General features: G+C 41.9%; 1 protein-coding gene and 1 long non-coding RNA gene across 10 annotated transcripts in view; one reads left to right on the top strand and one right to left on the bottom strand.

The window, feature by feature from the left end:
* Positions 1-529: 529 nt before the first annotated feature.
* Positions 530-3198, bottom strand: LOC142010933 (uncharacterized). 2 transcript variants are annotated; one of them, XR_012644921.1, is made up of 3 exons: positions 3033-3198; positions 1997-2196; positions 530-1436 (listed from the first exon to the last, which is right to left on the bottom strand). It is a non-coding gene; the product is annotated as an uncharacterized LOC142010933 (long non-coding RNA). The 2 variants fall into 2 exon arrangements; XR_012644920.1 differs by lacking the exon at positions 3033-3198 and adding an exon at positions 2770-2879.
* TRERF1 (transcriptional regulating factor 1) overlaps positions 2192-18787 on the top strand; it is a 150474-nt gene continuing 133878 nt past the window's right edge. For 3 of the 8 annotated variants that reach the window (XM_074989591.1, XM_074989588.1, XM_074989590.1), the window contains exon 1: positions 3289-3429. The gene's annotated coding sequence lies outside the window, so the exon portion shown is untranslated. Of the gene's footprint in view, positions 2750-3269; positions 3430-3654; positions 3790-18787 lie in introns of those variants that run through there. The other 5 variants (XM_074989584.1, XM_074989583.1, XM_074989585.1 and 2 more) reach the window with 5 other exon arrangements.

Raw genomic sequence — 18787 nt, 5'->3', positions numbered from 1 at the left:
GTCAGAGAAGAGATTTTCTGTGCCTTCCCAATAGCTATGGTAGGATAACAAAGTGAAATTTTTTGGAATGCTGCACGAGAATGCTTTTTCCATGATTGTTTTAAACTACCATTGTTTACTGCTGTACTGAGAATTACAATTTGAGCTTGTATGTTCTGAATAGACTAATTATCATTGCACATCTAGTTCATACAGAATCCTGTGCTGATTTAGTGGAGGGAGTCAAGATGCTTAGTATATGCAGATACATACCTCGTAGAAATGGAAGAGACCATTGGAGGTCAAGTCCCCTACCCTCTTGGCAAGAACAAGTACCATCCCTCACAGTTGTGTGTGTGTGTGTGTGTGTGTTTTTAAAATCTATTTGCCCCATTCCCCCCTCAAGGATTGAGCTCACAACCGTGGGTTTAGCAGGCTAATGCACAAACCAATGAACTATCCCTCCCCACTGCCTAGATTGTTTATTACATTAGTTTAGAGTCCTGGTTTTCAGAAGTTATTTTGGAAATCATAAGAAATATAAGTTTATTTTGGTTTCGAAATCAGATGCAAAAAATAAATAGATGGGATGTATTGAGCTGTTGCTTGAGTTCCACTTTCAGTGCAGGTTTATATAATTTAGGGATTCAACCAAGCAAACAAACCAGCTACGGATTCCAAAACTCAGCACATATTTGTACAGCATCAACTCCAAAAACAGAAGTCATAATACCCAAAAGTTATTTGCAAACCCAATACACTTGAATGCAGTATTCTTCACTTATGCAAAACTGAATAGAATTTGGCTGTGTGGTTGAATGGCTAAGTACCAACATCTTACACAATCAGGACCTTTACAAGAAGGAACATCTTGTCAAGTGGGGGGGACATTACATATTTTTCACTATCACATTGATCCATGCTGTCAACAAGAGTGGTTTCATGAAGATTAAATTATTGATGGCGCTCCTGGACAGAGCAGGAACCACGAGCATTGAAGCCATGATTCTAAAAGCCCAGCTTTGCTGGACAAGGCACGTCATACGAATGGAGGAGTCAAGAATCTTTAAGCAACTCCTCTACGGTGAACTCTCCCATGGCAAAAAGGAATCAAGGTAGGCCTCGCAAGAAATATAAAGACTGTGTGAAGGCCAACATTGCTCATGCTGGTTTAAAACCAGATCAACTAGAGTAGCAGGCAAAAACCGAACAGGATGGCATGCTCTTGTACGACGTGCATATGACAACTCTGAAGAGCAGCAACATGTACTCCTCATTGATGCTCGTGAGAGGAAGAAAGCAACAGCAGCAGCCGCACCAAAAGAGCCAGGACATTTCCCTTGCCCCCACTGTGAACGCCCATGCCATTCAAAGCTTGGACTCCTCAGCCACATTCAAGTCCGCAACTGATGAGCCTGTGCAAGCTCAAGACGTCATCATCAGACACGACGGACTACCTACAAGTATGAAAGGGTAACCGTATTATTCAAAGGGATAAGAGAAGACACTTCCTGAGACTGACCCAAGCCCTGTCCTTTCTTCTCCCTCCATAGGCTGGCCTACTCCCTTGCCCCAATCCCACCCTTACATCTGGCCCATGCCCTGTCCCCCACATGCAGGGCTTGTGTCTGATCCTCACCTGGGCCTGGCATCACTCCTTGCCCAAGCTGATGTCACTGCTTGCACAAATGGTCAACCTACCCTGCACTTGTAACTGTTCAGCTGCACCTTGCCTCCCTTCCCCACAAGGCTGCCATCACCACTCCTCCACCTGTTTCTCTGCACTCCAATAGGTGTGCACACCCCACTTTTTTTTTTTTTTTTTTTTTTGCAAAAATGGACATTTACTTCTTTTGCTCTTGCCAAAAGTCAGGATGACTGGGACATCAGTGGATCAGTCCCTTAAAAAGGGACTTGCCTGGCTAAAAGGAGAGATAAGATCACCCAACAGTGGTACATATGCCATGCAACCACAATCTACATGATAGTCTGGGAGCAAGAAAGAAATTATAAGTACCAACACTGAGGACATGACTCGGTTCCAATTGGAATCAATGGGAGTTTAGTCACTGTCACTCTTCACTGGGAGCATGTCTTCCAGCCATCATCACCTGCAGTTTCTTCCTTTTGCAGATGCCTTCCTGCTCCAGAAACGCACTTGCCATCTCTCCAGACAAGAGCCAGAGAGCGAGTGTACAGAAGCTCGGGCAGCGTCCCCTACGTACAACGCAAAATCTGTCTAAGTCCCCACCAAGAGACCGGAATGCGGAGAAGGACTGGGGATAACGCTTCCCTGGAAAAGGTGTGTCTGTTTTCACAAGTGCTTGAAGACCGTGGCGGGCCCGAGGGCTGGCGGAGCAACTCTTACAAAGCCCAGTGTGAGCCCTAACCATTAACCCGCCGAGGGCGAAGCTGGCGCGTGGCAGCCCCCACGGAGGGCGCGACGCTCCACCTGCGCGAGCGCCCTCCCAAAAATGGAGCTGCAGCCAAGCGAGGCGGCCGCAGAACTTGCCTCCCGCAGCCCAGGCACCGAACTCCCCGAGCGGGAGGAGGAGCCATGCGGCAGAGAGAGGCTCAGGTCTGGGGCGCGCTGCACCAATACACGCCAAGCCAGGAGACCAGCTCCCTGCTGTGGCCCTCCCCCTGCTTGCCTGCCTCTCTCCCTCCCCACGTTGTACAGTCATGGCGCGTGAGCAGGAAGAAACTCTTACAAGAGCCCGCAGGGCGCCCTAGCAGCCCTCCGCCGCCTCACCTCCAGCCCCACCAGAGGGTGAGCGCGTCCGCACCTACCCGGCGGGGGGCGGGAACTGCCACTCTCTGCCCCGGCCAGGGGGGCTTGGCTGCGCCGGTTTCAATGGAGCCTCCTCACGTTCAGCCCGCCAGCGACGTGACAAGCTGCAGCCCCGTCCAGCCCCCTCACCCCCCTTCGAGAGGCAACACGCCGGGCAGCCTCCGGCTCCGCCATCTCCCCCGGGAGCGCTGGGCCCGGCTCACCCTCCCTTCCCACCCAGGGGCAAGCGGGGCTCGGCCGCCCCAGCCGGGCGCTCCCGCACCTGCGCCGAGTTTGCAGCCCTGAGCGCGGGGGAGCTGGGCAGAGCCCAGCCCGGTCCGGCTCTCCGCGCAGAGACCAGCCCCAGAGCGTGCCCTGCGCCCCCCACGCCCCGGGGCTTGCGCGGCAGGATGGGAAGGGAGCTCGGGGCGATTGCTGCTAGTGACACCTTGTTACTTCCTGCTTCGCAACCCCAGGGCCCGACCCATCTCGGCGGAGGGATCCACTCGCCTCCTCCAGCCTCCGCCCATTTCTGCTTCTGCTTTTTTTTCTTTTGCAAGAAAATAATTTGACAGCGATTTGCTGACGCTGGGATTTTGCATCCGAGATTACCAGAAAGAAACCCCCAGCAGCGGCTACCCCAGTCCCTAGGAGTGGCGCAAAAGGGGAGCATGCAAAAGGTAAGGCCAGGTTTTCGGCGCTTTTCCTAGCAGGGACTGGAGGGTTGTAAAGGGTGGGGAGGTGGGTGGATATTTCTGCCACTCCTTCGCTCCCTGTGCATTGCTTAAGGGAGAGTGTATTGCATGGGGGAGGGGGGGGAGGAGGAGTAGGTTTTCTGGCGGAGCGATATTTGTTTACAGGATGGATGAGCGCCGCACTGTAAGTAAAGTAGGACCGTGCAAAGGCAGTTCTGTAATAAATGAGTATTGAAATTGCTCTATCAACGCCCCCTCCCACCCCAAAAAGAGGGGAAAGCGTGCCAAGTCCGGCCAGGTCTGTACTCTTGGATCCTGCATGCACTTGTTGCAGATTTACACCAGGTAGGCAAGTGCTTGGCAAGTTTAATTTTGCATTAGTCGGGGTTCCTAAATAAAGAAAAAGTTTGCAGCTCACTCTCTCTTTCTGTAGTGCTGAGTAGGCGAGGCCCTCCCTGCTGCCTCCTCCCTCTCCTGCAAGACATCCCAGCAAGGAGAAGAGGGCAGCCGGGCTGGGCTGGCAATTTATTACAGTCCTGTGTTTGCACCCTCTTTTTAAAAATGTGTATGCAGGCTTTAGGGAACGTGTGTGTGTGTGTGTGAGATAAAATTTTTAATTTGCAACTGAGAAACCACAGGATTCCTTAGGGATGAACATTTTTATATGCCGAGTCAGTGATGTGGTATGGCAAGTTACGGTATGTGTGGATTTGGCACTTGGTAATAGGCTGCCATACCTGCCCAGAGTGGGAAATAAAAAAGCCTGAGATTTTCATCTTGGCCACTCCCTAAATCTCTGTTCTATGGTTTCTCCTTGTCAAGAGACAAAAATATTGCCCACCATAAAAGCATGTTTTTAAAATCAGGAAAATAATATATTCCTGTACTTTGAAGAAAACGTGCCTCTTAGAACTGTGCCTTTTTACAGCCTGTCTGTAAAGGTTCCTCCCATACTCTGTTTCAGAGCTGCAGTACTGAAAGTCCGGAGTCTTTGGAGTCAGGCCTGAGATTTTAAAAAAAATCCCTTCTTTTCAGGTCAAATGCCTGAAATTCAGTAGGCATGTGTGCTCTGACCTTTGCATTTAAAAGGGGTTTAGATCTGATGTGCACCCCTGAATAGGAGTTAGGATTTAAAGTAATTAGGACTGGTGGTTGCTTCTTGGGGAAGTTGGAAAGGGATGTGGATTCAGGTTCTGAAACATTTTGCTGCAATTTTGCTTATACTGTTATTTATCTCTTAGAGCAAAAGAAGGGTTGGTCCCTACTTAATGGCCAGTAATAGCATGCAAATACTGGACGTGAAATAGTACTTTGACTTAGTTGTACAGTGTGGCTGACAACATGCAAATGTTCTGTGTGTCACACTGGAATACTGATTTGCTAACTATCATGTATGTGAATATGTTTTTAAGGAGATCTCATTTAAGTTTTCTATCTGAGACAGTTGTTTGAACAGTCTGTTGCCGCTGAATCACATGGTGGCACAGGAACTTTTTTGTTACGCTTTTATTTGTTGGAATTTATGTATTCTTGCTTTCCTCAGATAAACTGGTCACTATCACTGTCTTTTAAGCACATTACTTAATTTTGTGGTCTCTAAGTCTGTGGCATAAGAATCAAAGTTATATGCACTGGATAGCTAAATATGAGGCAGATATTTTACAAGTAAAACTAGGAATCAGTTAACCAGTTAATAAATGGATAGTGTTTTCTCCTTCCTCTGCTGGATTTACAGATTAGTTTATTTCCTATCACTTACCCACACTTTTCACCATAAACTTTGCAAATTTTGTACTTTAGGTTCAAAAATTCTGATATGTCTTTATGTCAACAAATACTGTATCACATATGTAGTTTCTTAAGACAGCTGCAGATCTTTATAGACTAGAGTAAAATATCATTAGAAAACAATAAACTATTTCTGAAGAAATGTTGTAAAGCATTTAGCAACATAATATTTTTACACCAGTGATTAACTGGTTGAATTTTTGTCTCTGGCAACTGAAACAGTACTTTAAGACAAGAATGTGGAGTGAGCCCTGCACAAGGAACTTTGCAGGGTCAGGGCCTAAATGTTTCCTTTTTCAAAACCTGTAATTGTTTTATTCTCTGATTAAATAACCTATCCTTATGTATAGTTTTGATGCACGGAACATTTTTTGTCATGTATTTAATTTGTGGTCTTATTAGATATGAATTGGCTTAGAACAGAGCTATTTCTTTGAGATGGCTCGTATTAAAATCCTATAGCTCTTTCAGGTAGATGAAAGAAAATTCAGACATTTATTACATTCTGAGGCCTTGACTGCCATGCTACTACGGGACACTCCTTTAGAGGTATGCTTACCTGTTGTATAAGGTTTGGTAATGCATACATTTAACACAGAAAGTACTACTTGTTTCTAATACTCTATATGCACATTATGGGACATTTAAGATGTTCATTTAAAAGATTTTGTTATAAATAAAGGGACCATAGCGCTTCATAAATAGGCTTGATTTTATTAAACAGTTTTGTCTAAGACATGGAAAAATTGCATTATTAGCTTTCTGTAGGGCAACATGTGTGAAGTTAATCTCACTGTAACCAAAATTTTATTTCTATGTGTACTTTGAGAGAATTAAAAGTCACATATGACATGGACAAAAGTTGTGTAATTAAGGAATATCTTTTTCTGTGTGTAATCCTGTCTGCTATGTTTGAATAGCAGTGTTTATGTAACAAAATGAAGCTGGAAAACTTGAGCAAGAAACTGAGCAGTGGTCAGCTGTCTGACTACCTAGTTAAACTGATAAACTGTCTTGTAGCACCTTAAAGACTAACAATTTTAAAACTTACAGGACTGCAGTTTTGTTTTGTTTTTTTGTGAAGCTGCAGATTAGCAAGGTTACCCCCTGAGACTAGTCAAACTGAGGAGTGACAGATGCTATATGAAAGAAAAGAGATGAATAATGTAGCTTTAAGGACAAAATGTGTTTTAAAGATGAGCTGTACAGTGGGACTTCTGTATGAATATCAGACCCCTAGGTGACATGGTAGGGCTCAGACTTACATTGATGTCAATTTATATTCTGCCATTGACTTGAATGAGAGCAGGAGCATTTTGTTGAATAGTTCACTAGGTGGCCTGTCCCTGTCATTTGATTAATTTGAAAATGATATAGTATTAGAATAAATAAACCAGAGCATGATTGAATTCTTTGTCTGATGTTAGGTGACTCATTTTTTTACTTGGATGGACTCAGAAAGGCTTTGTTTACCATTCATTTTTTAAAGGCCTGTATATTGCTCTCAGATGCATGGCTCTACATGCATTACAATGTTTAATAACATAAAATGTGTATATGTTTCAGTTTATTTCTATAGAAGGTACATCCATTTAACTAGGAAGGTAGTACCTAGATTTTGAACTTAAATTCCATCTTTTATTTTTTTCTGGCTAATTTAGTACTTTCTTGGGCTCTTGAAAGAACTGTCATTATGAGGTTGTTAATGTAACTCGCACAATGCTGGGTGTAGGTACAAAAACAATGTAAGGACAGGACTCGTACATCCTTTGCATTTCATGGAATAATGCAGTATGGAGACACTTTTATTAATGAGAAAACATCAACTTTTTTATAACTTGATTGTAAACTCGATTTTTGTACAGTATTGCTGTTTGACCAGCTGCATTTAGGTGGCAGACAATAGCTCAAGTTCCACCCTCTTCTCACCTACCATACTTCTTAAGGGTGGAATTCCTGAATCTGCACAGTTTTTATGAAGGTCCCTTGTCAGGCCCAGGAATGAGGACTGATTTTGCTTGAAGTCATGTTCTTGACACTTCCACAGGTAGTGACCTAGCTTTGTCAATATCCAGTCAGATTTCTCCCCTTTTCTGCTTGTATTTTGATGGTGTGATTTCAGTTCTGAGTTTAAACATAAAAAATCCTATTTTTAAACTATTGTAATTGGGCAGTGTAAATTTTACTCTGTGAATACTTTAAAATGGTTTTAAATCTGCCAGGGAATGAGAAATTAAAAGAGAGGATATTTTGTCAATACACGTGAGAAAAATATTTGTTCTCTTGGTTTTTCACAGTACAGCAGCTAAACAAAAGTATTTTCAGCTCGGTATTGGCATCCTTAGTGATTTCTGGTACATGAAAATATCTGTTTGACATGGCAGTGCCATTTATATAGTAAGGCAATGTTTGTTTTTTGGGTATGTGTTCTTAGCTCCTTTGGAAACATAAACTTAAAAAAAATTAAGGGTGTGAAAGATAGCTATGAAAGAATAGGGATGACTTTTTTGTGCCAATCCAGACTTCTGGAACTGCATTGGCACCAGTGGAAAGCTCAATCAAAATTACGTTTTTAAAACTCTAAAATACTATTTGACACTGGTAAGTACAGTTAGAAACACCAGCTATGTACATATCCTAATTCTTTCTTTGTGACTTCCATTCTACAAATTCTTAACCATTTCATTAGCAGTAACTTCATGTGAGCAGTACCATTGACTTTAATTATGTAAATAGGCCCACTGCACTTTTGGGGGGTGGTGTCTTCACTTGAATTTAAATAGGTAAGGAAACAAATTCCATGTATTTAATCACAAACAGTACTGTAAAACTTGTTAAATTATGTTTAGCTTTGAGAAGCATATTATTAATAGTCTTCTAATCAATTGCAGGGTAATGGGGGGTGGGAAATCCTGCGTTCTAAAATAAACCCAGAAAGTAGCACATTCAAATATATTTGAAGAAGGGCTGCTTTTCTTACAGAGGGTATAGCTGAGCATGACTCAAAGGACATTTAAAGGAAACTGTTTCTTTTATTTTTGGAGAAAATAAATGAAGCGATCCAATGCAGTTGCTCTTGAGTGGCACATGAGAGTGTGTAGCACTTGTGTATGATACTCTGCTGACTCATTCTGCACTGTTGGGGAACGTGTTTGTGCTGAGGGCTGATGGTAGGATCAGCTTGTGCATTCATAGAAAGTATGGGTCTAGATAGTTGTTGAGTCTGGCAGTGGCAAGGGATGGGAGTGGAGGATCCATTTGGTCAATGAATCTGGGTTGGCCTGAATCCCCAAACTCGCCTAAGGCAATTATAAGTTAAATATTAATTACTAGCGGCTTGTTCTGAAGAAGTGAGCAATGGTCATGTTGATACTGGGTCATTGAATGTGGTAGTGGATAGTACAGATAGATTAACAGTGGACTCTCTTTCCAACAGAGTACTATTTATTTATACACCAAATAGACACGTCATACCATGGGTCTTGGTGAGACAGAACTTCATGCGCCGTTGACTGTGGATACTCTGAGGGCTTGCTGTATCCTGCTTGAAGGCATTGGTTCAGTTTAACCGTGTTCAGGAACTGCAGCAACTGTCCAGGCCAGGGCATAATTTGTTCCCGAAAATAGGTTTGGTAGAATTAATTTTTATTTTTTAAATAATTTTGGTGGTGGATAGTGCTTATTTTAAGCACCTTTTTCTATTATCTATTTAAATTTTCACACTTGCAGGAATTTAGGGGGATGGTCAGACAATGGGGGCATCAGAGAATAATTTAACTTTTACTGTTGAGTTTTAGAAAGTTAAAACACATTGCCAACATCATGTCAAAATATACAAAGCCTTGAATTAACTGTAATAAATTCTCCAGCACCATTTTCCTTACTTTATGTATCAGTAAATGGTGTTTATCAATGGAAATATTTAGTATAGTGAAATCAGTGTTTATCTGTACTTTCTAATTTAAAAAAAGAAATCTTCCAAACCCAAATATGCATACTTAGTTTGGCCAGCTCTCATGAATTTTTTGTGCATCTTGTGATAATTGGTGATTTTGTTAGTCCTAGCTCCTGCAGTGCTATAAATTCAGCTTTGGTTATCTTTTTTTTTTGTAAAAAAAAAAAAAAGGTAGCACTCATGGTTATAGAGACAATCTGGAAAAAGTGACCTCTCCTGTCCTAAAGGCTCCAAACCAAGAAGGCGAATGAAGAGTGCTCACTATTATTATTTTATAGCCCAGCTTATATTTTTTGGATGCTTGCATTTCTCTGTATTGTATCCTGCAATATTCTACAGCAGTAGTTTAAGTCCTCCATCTTACAGTAGAGATACCACAGCAAGCTGGATGATTACTGTAGTATTTTTATAAGTGCATTTTGAGGTTCAAAGTAAAATTTAGTTTTGTGGTTTTAGCTTACTTTGTAATGAAGTGTGATACAGATCACGCAAACAGCCTACCTAATTTTTCTTAGTTGTCTAGTTATGTGTTACAGAAAGACTCAAGATACTCCTGTTATGTAGACTTACATGAAAAGGCCATTTTTTTAAGTCACTGTCAGGCATTTATCTGGAGAACTGAGTTCTTCAGTACTCTTCACTGCATAGCATGCCTGTGGATAGACCATTTTCTGAGTCGAATGGGCACAAATACATTACATTTTCCCTTCCCCAAAATGAGACATTTGTTAAAACACCAGTTCAAGGGCATATCTTGCATTTTCTAGTGTCTCCCTTTAGTCTAAGTAGAAAACAGTCAATCTTATTTCCCCCTTGCGAGCTGCTTGTTCTAAAACTTCCGAACGAGGCTGAATTGTAACGTGTCCTTGAAGTGCTGGATGGAAAAAATGGCAATGCTGTGACCCATTGTCTTTATACTGCACCAGCATTGTGGCAGATACTGTTCTTTAATATTCTGATTTGTTTGTATTGAATACCTTATGCGGGCAATTGTGCAGAAGGTAAGTTGACAGGTGGGGCAAAAAAAATCATCCTGCTTTGATAAAACTGTAGCAATATGTTATGAAAATATTATTTTGGTAGGCAAGTACCTGTCTAGCAGCAGCTTACTCATAAGCAGTGAAGGATGGTCGTATTGACATTGGGGCTTTGCGAGTGGTGGTGACTAAGTGTAGAAAGAATAATAAGACTATTCTTGGAGGGTTCTGTATTTACATGGCTCCTGCTTAGGCATCCCACTTTAAGAGCTCCGTATACAGAGTTTATACCATTCATTTCTCTCTAAATCAAAAGAAAGCTGTTGAAGTTTCAGTGAGAATCATGTGAAAATGACATTTTCCTCTTGCATTATAAGGCAGGAAAGCAACAGTAGAGATAGTTGAAATTTTTGTTACATTTAAATACATCCAGTTTTTTTCCTTAAATTTTATATAACACTTTTCTGACACCCCTCCCCAATGTGTTGTATCCCTTCTCCCCTGCTTGTTCTAACTGATGGGGACTTTGCATTCTCTTAAATAATCTCTGGCTTGCTGCATTAAAATGTGGATGACGAAATCTGTTTAAGGCTAGAGGTACAATAGAAACCTTTGCTGGTACAGCAATGCCTGTTAGGGAAATCACATCTTTTTTTGAGTATCATTCTTGTGCCAGCAAAAGCCCTTACCGTAGAGGCAGTTTTACCAGCATAAAAGTGCTTTTGCCTATATGGTTTATTTTACTCACCAAAGTGGGGTAAGCTGAACTGGGAAAAGGGCTTTCTTACTGCTATATGCTGCGTCCACTCAAAGAACATTTTACAGGTGAAGATCTGCCAGTACACTTGTGTCTGCATAGCTATCAACCATAGACTATGCTTATTCAAAAGCTTTGTTCTTTTTGAATAGACTAGAGTAGTGGCTGTCTCCCTACATGTATAGTGTTGGATAGCTGTTCATGAGTGTATCATTGAGTACCTGCTTGTTTTTAAGGGTCATGTCTTTAACCGTGTATGGTATCTTTAGAAATTCTGAAAAAATTGTCACGTGTAGCTGATTAACCTTCTGCTATTCATGCAGACTTAAAATGGTCATCAGTTTGCATGTGAGACAATGTGTTCATTGCGTGTGAGACAATGTATTCAGTGTTATCATATATGCATGTAAGTGACTTGGTCATTGTACTGTGTATGTAAAATTAAAAAAAAAACAAATTGGGAGATGCTGTTTTAGGTTCTGAAAAAGTAGAAGTGAAAACAACTATTTTCTTGCATAAAATAAATATTACAATCAATTAATATTCCATTTGGTCACAGATTATTTGCTGTCCTCAGACTAATTAGCAGTATATGAAGAAATACAACATACATTGTAAACAAGGCTGCATCTTTATTGGCGGGTTCAGGATCCATAACTCAAAATCATTGCAGCGTCGGTTGTGGTAGAAGTAGTGGAACTTGTAGTGAGGCTAACGGTAGGACATGTTTGCTGTCATCCCTTTTAACCCATTTGCACCATCACTAGAGCTCCAGTAGAGGAAAATTACAGTTCTTAATTTTTTTATATAACCATGGCCGTGTCCACACTAGCCAAAAACTTCGAAATGGCCATGCAAATGGCCATTTTGAAGTTTACTAATGAAGCGCTGAAATACATATTCAGTGCTTCATTAGCATGCGGGCAGCCGCGGCATTCTGAAATTGACATGGCTCGCCGCCGTGCGGCTCATCCAGACGGGGCTCCTTTTCGAAAGGACCCCGCCTACTTCAAAGTCCCCTTATTCCTGTGAGCAGATTCCCATCTGCTCACAGGAATAAGGGGACTTTGAAGTAGGCGGGGTCCTTTCGAAAAGGAGCCCCGTCTGGACGAGCCGCGCGGCGGCGAGCCATGTCAATTTCAGAATGGGAATCTGCTCACAGGAATAAGGGGACTTTGAAGTAGGCGGGGTCCTTTCGAAAAGGAGCCCCGTCTGGACGAGCCGCGCGGCGGTGAGCCATGTCAATTTCAGAATGCCGCGGCTGCCCGCATGCTAATGAAGCACTGAATATGTATTTCAGCGCTTCATTAGTAAACTTCGAAATGGCCATTTCGAAGTTTTTGGCTAGTGTAGACATAGCCCATGTTGGTTATTTGATCAAGCATACATTTGTAGTTATTTACTCTTTCAGACGAAGATCAGATTTCTCTTTAATATCTATTTATTAGGTAAGAAATTAATCGTGACATTTTTAATATGAAGTAATATAGGTTTATTTCTGCCATCAAACCATAAAACTTAGAAGGTTTCAGCCATTCAGATTTTTTTTTATTTCCCTCCTATGTAGACTGATGGAGCCCTCATATACAAGGCCATTGCTTTGACCATATTATGAGGTATCATTTTCATTTGCCTTTTCCTTGTTCCTATTTGTTTTGGTGTATCACAGTTTTTAACAGCAGTGCTCACCTTGCAGAAAAACTGTCTTTCTTGAGATGGAGGCAGAACTTGCCATTTGTAAAACGTGAGAGCATTTCATGTTGTTTTCCTTCTCTGAATGCTGACAGTATCACTGTTGTGACAGCTCCTAGACCACAGTAAAAATTTTTTTAAAAGGGAGCCTCAGGATCAAAAACATGTCTCCCAGGATCAATATCAAACCTGGGGCTATTATCTGGCTGTCTGAAGGGTTGTCCTTTTGGTCATTTAATATCCAGTTTCTGTTATGTTCAACACAGCATTTTAAAGTCAGCGGTTATGTTGTGTTACACATTTGGTGTTTCAGGTGCAAAACAGTTTAATTTGTGATCTGTGTGTGTGTGTGTGTGTGTGTGTGTTTAAAAAAAAACAAAAAAAAAAAAAAAAAACCTTTGACATACAGGTGCTCCATATTTCAGAGACATACCCCCATGGATTTCAATATATTGTACCACCACAAAAGCAGCAGTGAGTTAACCCATATTGTATAGTGCAGTTCTCTACAACTGTTAATATTTTAGTTGTCTATTCAGAATGCATAACTTCTCAAACTCACTGGCTGGGTCTACATGTGCCCCTTCCTTTCGAAAGGGTCATGTTAATGAGCAGGTTCAAAAGATGCTAATGAGGCGCTGCAATGAATATGCAACACCTCATTAGCTTAAAGGTGGACACGGCGATTCAAAAGTGTGGCTTTTCGGATTGCGTGCTGCCCATGGAGACAAGACCTTTCGAAAGGACCCCCCAGCTTTCGAAAGCCCTTCTTCCGATCACAGATAGGAAGAAGGGCTTTTGAAAACTGGGGGGAGGTCCTTTTGGAAGGTCTTGTCTCCAGGGGCGGCGCGCAATTTGAAAAGCTGCACTTTCGAATCGCTGCGGCCACCGTTATGCTAATGAGGCACTGCATAGTCATTGTAGCGCCTCATTAGCATCTTTTGAACCTGCTCATTAACATGCCCCTTTCGAAAGGAAGGGGCATGTGCAGACCCAGCCACTGTGTCTCCCCCGCATAGGTATCTGCTTGTATATTTAGTCTCTGTTTTAGTATTTGCAATTTTAGTATATACTTCCAGAATTTTTTTTTCTCATTTCCAATCAGAGATTAAAGATAGCTGATGGAAACATGCTAGTTGATTTCTCCAGTAATAGATTGTAGACATTTTTTTAACTATTTGTTTTCTTAGATGGTTTTTCTTTGCATATGGTCTACATTGTGGGAGGTATGGAGGTTTCTTTTTTTTTTGGCAGGGGAGGGGGGATTTGGTGCTAATTTTATAGTAAGCAATATATATAATATTGAGCCAACAATCGGGTCCATATAGAAACGGTTAAGAGAGACACATTACAGATTGACATACATCTCACAGAAATGGTGAAACCATGAAGCAAGGTGCTTCCTTTAACGTATTAGCGGATGTACCTGGTGTTGCTCAGGCCCTTAAATGAACTTAAAAAAAATGAAAAATGTGCATGCTTTTTCGCAGTGATTGTATTTTTCAAAAATGAAGGCTGAAATGAGGGTTTGGGAATGAGAAGGGGCAGAGGATGGCTGACTTGAGGCAGAAAGTTGGAAGATGAAGGGAGCTGAAGATAAGGGGTGTTAAGTTCAGGACTAAGGGCATGGGGCTCAGGAAAGGGGGCAGGGAGTTGTGGGAGGGGGCTTATCAGGTCTATCTATGGGGGATCTGCTCTAGTCAGTGGCTCCTCCCAGGGCGCCAGGGCAGTGCTCCCTGGCCAGCGTCTCCTCCTGAAGGTGGGAATCAGGGCTGTGTGTTGGTTGGGTCAGGGCTGGGGCACTCTGTAGGCTGCCCTCGGCCTCCAGCTTTTCCCCTTCCTCAGCTGGTCGAGGACGGCAGAACTTTGGGGGCTACCATTGACCTCCAGCATTCCCTGCCTCATATCCTGCAGACTATGTGGGGTGGCATGAGGTTCAGGAGGCTGCCCCTGTCCTGCAGCATCCCCCACACTCTGCAGTCTCCAGGTTGTGTGTGTGTGTTGTGGGGGTGAGAGGCTCTGGATCCTGGCCACCTTCCAGCAGCCCCCACTCTCTGCAGGCTGTCTGGGGTGAGGTGGCACCATCTTCCTTTGGCCCCTCAGGAGCCTGCAGGATGTCTGGTGTTGAGGGAGGCTTCGTGGGCTGACCTCCTCTAGAAGCCTTTCCCCACTGCCTATGGCCTGCAGGCTCTCTGTGTGCGTAGGGGGGCTACTAACTAGTCTAACACCAGGCAAAATGTGGGAGCCCCAGCCCTGCTGGCCACTCTTGGTGGTGCAGCTGCCCCAGTGGTCCCCTTTCAGTATCGTGTCCCTCCCTTTCATGTCCTTCCTCTCTCTTCCCTCTTCATTTCCATATTATGGAAAACAGTCCCATTTCTGGAACTTCCCATTTTCCACGGCCAGCCAAACTCTGACCTTGCTCTAAGTAAGGGTAAGTGGCAGCTGCATAGCTAATCTGGTGATCCTACCCCTTACAGTTTAGGAGGACTTCTTGAACAAATGAACTCAGAATTGTTTCTCCAACATAAGTAATGAGATTATCAACACCCAGATCAGAGTAAGGGGGGGAGCATTTATTTGAGCACGAATTGAGGTGCCAGTACCGGCATTTTTGCTTCCTTACCAAGTGAATACCAGCTGCCGTTCCATTGCTTCCAGGGCCGTGTCTACACTAGCCCCAAACTTTGAAATGGCCACGCAAATGGCCATTTCGAAGTTTACTAATGAAGCGCTGAAATGCATATTCAGTGCTTCATTAGCATGCGGGTGGCGGCGGCGCTTCGAAATTGATGTGGCTCGCTGCCGCGCGGCTCGTCCTGACAGGGCTTCTTTTCGAAAGGACCCCGCCTACTTCGAAGTCCCCCTGGAAATAAGGGGACTTCGAAGTAGGTGGGGTCCTTTTGAAAAGGAGCCCTGTTGGGATTAGCCGCGCGGCGGCGAGCCACATCAATTTTGAAGCGCTGCGGCAGCCCACATGCTAATGAAGCACTGAATATGCATTTCAGCACTTCATTAGTAAACTTCGAAATGGCCATTTGCGTGGCCATTTCGAAGTTTGGGGCTAGTGTAGACGTAGCCCAGGTAAGGCAGTTCATATGAACATGGTAATCAGTAGCTGAATTTCTTTGAACGGAGCAGTGCTAAGTCTGTAAGAAAATCAGTGCATCAGTAGGAATGAGGGATTTATATATACCTCCCGAACTTGATTCAGTGATAGTAGGCACTGCATTTGGCAAATCATAAAAGCTTGATAAATTACTATGTCTGAACATAGAAACAAAAGGCTGAAAGAGACCTTGAGGAAACAGCTTGTCCATCACCCTGTGCTGAGGATATATGTAGCTCATTCTGACAGGTTTTTGTCCAACCTGTTCTTTTAAGCCTCCAGTTAGATGGATTCCACAGCATCCCACAATTCCATTGACAGAGGTAGATTGGAGCAATCTATGCCCTTTTATTTCAGATTTCTGTCCTGGGATGGATATAAACTCTTAATGCCTGGGGTAGTACTCGCATTTAAAGATCATAACATACAATTGGAGCCATGTATGTCCACCAACATCTGTGAGGCTTGGTTCTAAAACAGCAGACAACTTTTTTCAGAAGTAAGATTGTTATTAATATGAGTTACTGGCATTATGTTATACCATGTTTACAAATATGATTTGGATCCATCTATATGTCACTTTTTGGTTTCAAGACTGTATTAGTAACTAGAGGTGGAAAATTTGTGAAAATGTAGTCAAGCTCTTTTTTTCCCTGCCTTCCCCTCTGGTTTTCACTGACATTTTATATTTCAGTGAAATTTCAGATTTCCAAAGAACTCATGAAAGTGTATGAGCGGTAATAGTGCTGAGTATTTGTACCTTTTCATTAAAAGATTTTAACCTACCTTGTACTACTACAAGGAAGGAATTCACAATGTGGTGGTAAAGCAGGTGTCACACCGAGGCTGATGGGCAATAATCTGATCATCTACAGATCTCTATAAAATAATAATATTGTTGCCTTTTTTTAAGTACAGTAAAAAAGCGTAGAATAGGAAGTGAAGTACTGAGGGAGGAGGAAGAACCATTTTTTGAGAATGCGAGCTTTTGAAAAACTCAGATTGCAGTGAACTTTAACTGAAGCATTTGTAGTAATAGAAAGGAAGGACTATGGGACTATGCCTGTTGGGAAAATGAAAGGATGACTTCTTTGTACATATGTTTGAAAAACACTGATGCATGAGAGAGCATGAATTCTATACTCAATCTTGTGTATGTAGAAATAAGAGGTTTAGAGTTGTGTTTTAAAAGTAAACATTAATTTAAGAAATAATACACAGAAAATTCCATGGACAAATTGTAAAATGGCATAGGGCTGAATTATTGCCCTGATTCTCGAATGTTATGTTATTTCTCAAATAATCCCATGGGTATAATCTGACTACTTTACAGAGGAGAGCACTACAGAACATGAGCAAAGGTGGAAGAGCCTGGTCCTAAATTTTTTATTTTTCATATGCATTTTTGTCATCTAGATTTAAAAAAGAATTTTTGCTATAAATATTTGGTGTGTGTATATAAGTGAATTGTGCATACAGTAATCCCACTGACCATAATGGCTTGAAAAAAGGCATTGAGATGTTTTGGACTGGGAGAGCGCTGTAGTAATAGAGAGGCATGTTTCAGTATTTTTTATGAGATGTTAAATTTATTATAAGATGTTAAATTCTTAAAAGTGGGGCTTTCTTAGAATAATTTGGATCCAATTTATTGACTTGATTCAAAAGCAGAAAATCCAAGTAATTCTTTACTCAAAGTCCCAAAAACGAGGGAGATTGTAAATGAGATTTTTTTAGAAGTGTGCATGTAGAGCCTTATACAAAATTTTTACTGACTTCAGTGTGTTTTGGTTTGAGAAAACGTGGCCCAATTTTGTATCTTTACTTATCTGAAATAGTCTTTCATGATATGAATGGGTCCATGGACTTCACATGAGTAAAGATTTGTAGCATAAGATTCGTAGGTTAGTGCTACTGTTACCTGAATAATTATAGTTTTCTTTTAGCTGCAGCAATGTTACTGCCTAATTTGCAATTATAGTCTACAATTTACATAGGTTAAGCTGTTATGTTTAAACCCCACCCTGTGCTCACCATAAATGCTGTTTTCACATTAATTTCTAGATTCTTCCAGGGAATCATTAAAACTAGCCTTTGAAGTCATGAGAAGTAGGAGAGAACAGAAGGACAATGCAACTTATTCTAGGCTCCATCAAATGTAAACCTGCATGTACTAGCTTTAACAGTATGTAATACATGCAGGTAGTGTTATTTTTGTTAGTGGTGAACTAATTAAATATTTTCTAGAAATGTGCACAGTTCACGTGCATTGTGCAGTTTGCTCTTCAAACTTCTAGCTGAATACTGACAATATAGTTCATTCAGTAGAAGTGGCAGCTGTACGCAAGAGCAGATACAGTAGGGTCTCAACATTTGCGAGGGTTCCGTGTTCAGAACCCTTGGGGGAATGTTGATTTTTTTGCGAATACAGAGGGGGTGCCCAGGGCCCCGGGGGAAGTGGGGACTGCTGGTGCTTCTGCCCCAGGGCCCTAGGGGAAGCAGCTGCTCGCAAATAATTGAATTTGTGAACATTAACTTTATGAATCGTGAGACCCTACTGTCCTCTCTCTGCTGGGATTCTCCCTTCCCCCCCACCCCTTCCCATTTTATAGTAGCCCCTCAAAGGAAACAGGACAAAAATATTTTTTTCATTCTAGTGGTGGGCACAGTGGCCCACAATTTTTTTTTTTTTTTTTGGTCCGGAGTCTAATGCTAGTCCTGTACAGCAGTATTAAGTTCTGGTGAAGTGGGAGTTTTATTATTGATTTAGAAGATGCATAGTTTGGCTTGGTGGATCAGATTAAAAAATAAGAAGAAAGAGAACCTCAATTTTCATGTGAATGAAAGAAACTTTCAGATTGAGTCAGTGACACACATACTATGTATGAAGTACTGGTAAGTCTCTGCTTACTGTAAGTCTTTATGATGCTTGGCAGATGTATATCTTTATTCAACTATAGTTAGAGACTTTTTAGGTTGTGAAACTTCAGTAAATATTGTTTCCATTATATTTTCAAGTTAAAATATTCTGAGATAGGTAACAGAGAGAAGCATTTCAGATATCTTGC

This window comes from Carettochelys insculpta, chromosome 3, assembly GCF_033958435.1.
Source record: "Carettochelys insculpta isolate YL-2023 chromosome 3, ASM3395843v1, whole genome shotgun sequence".
Lineage (NCBI taxonomy): Eukaryota > Metazoa > Chordata > Testudines > Carettochelyidae > Carettochelys > Carettochelys insculpta.
The sequence above is the reverse complement of the archived record's forward strand: the minus strand, read 5'-3'. Positions and strand labels throughout refer to the sequence as shown.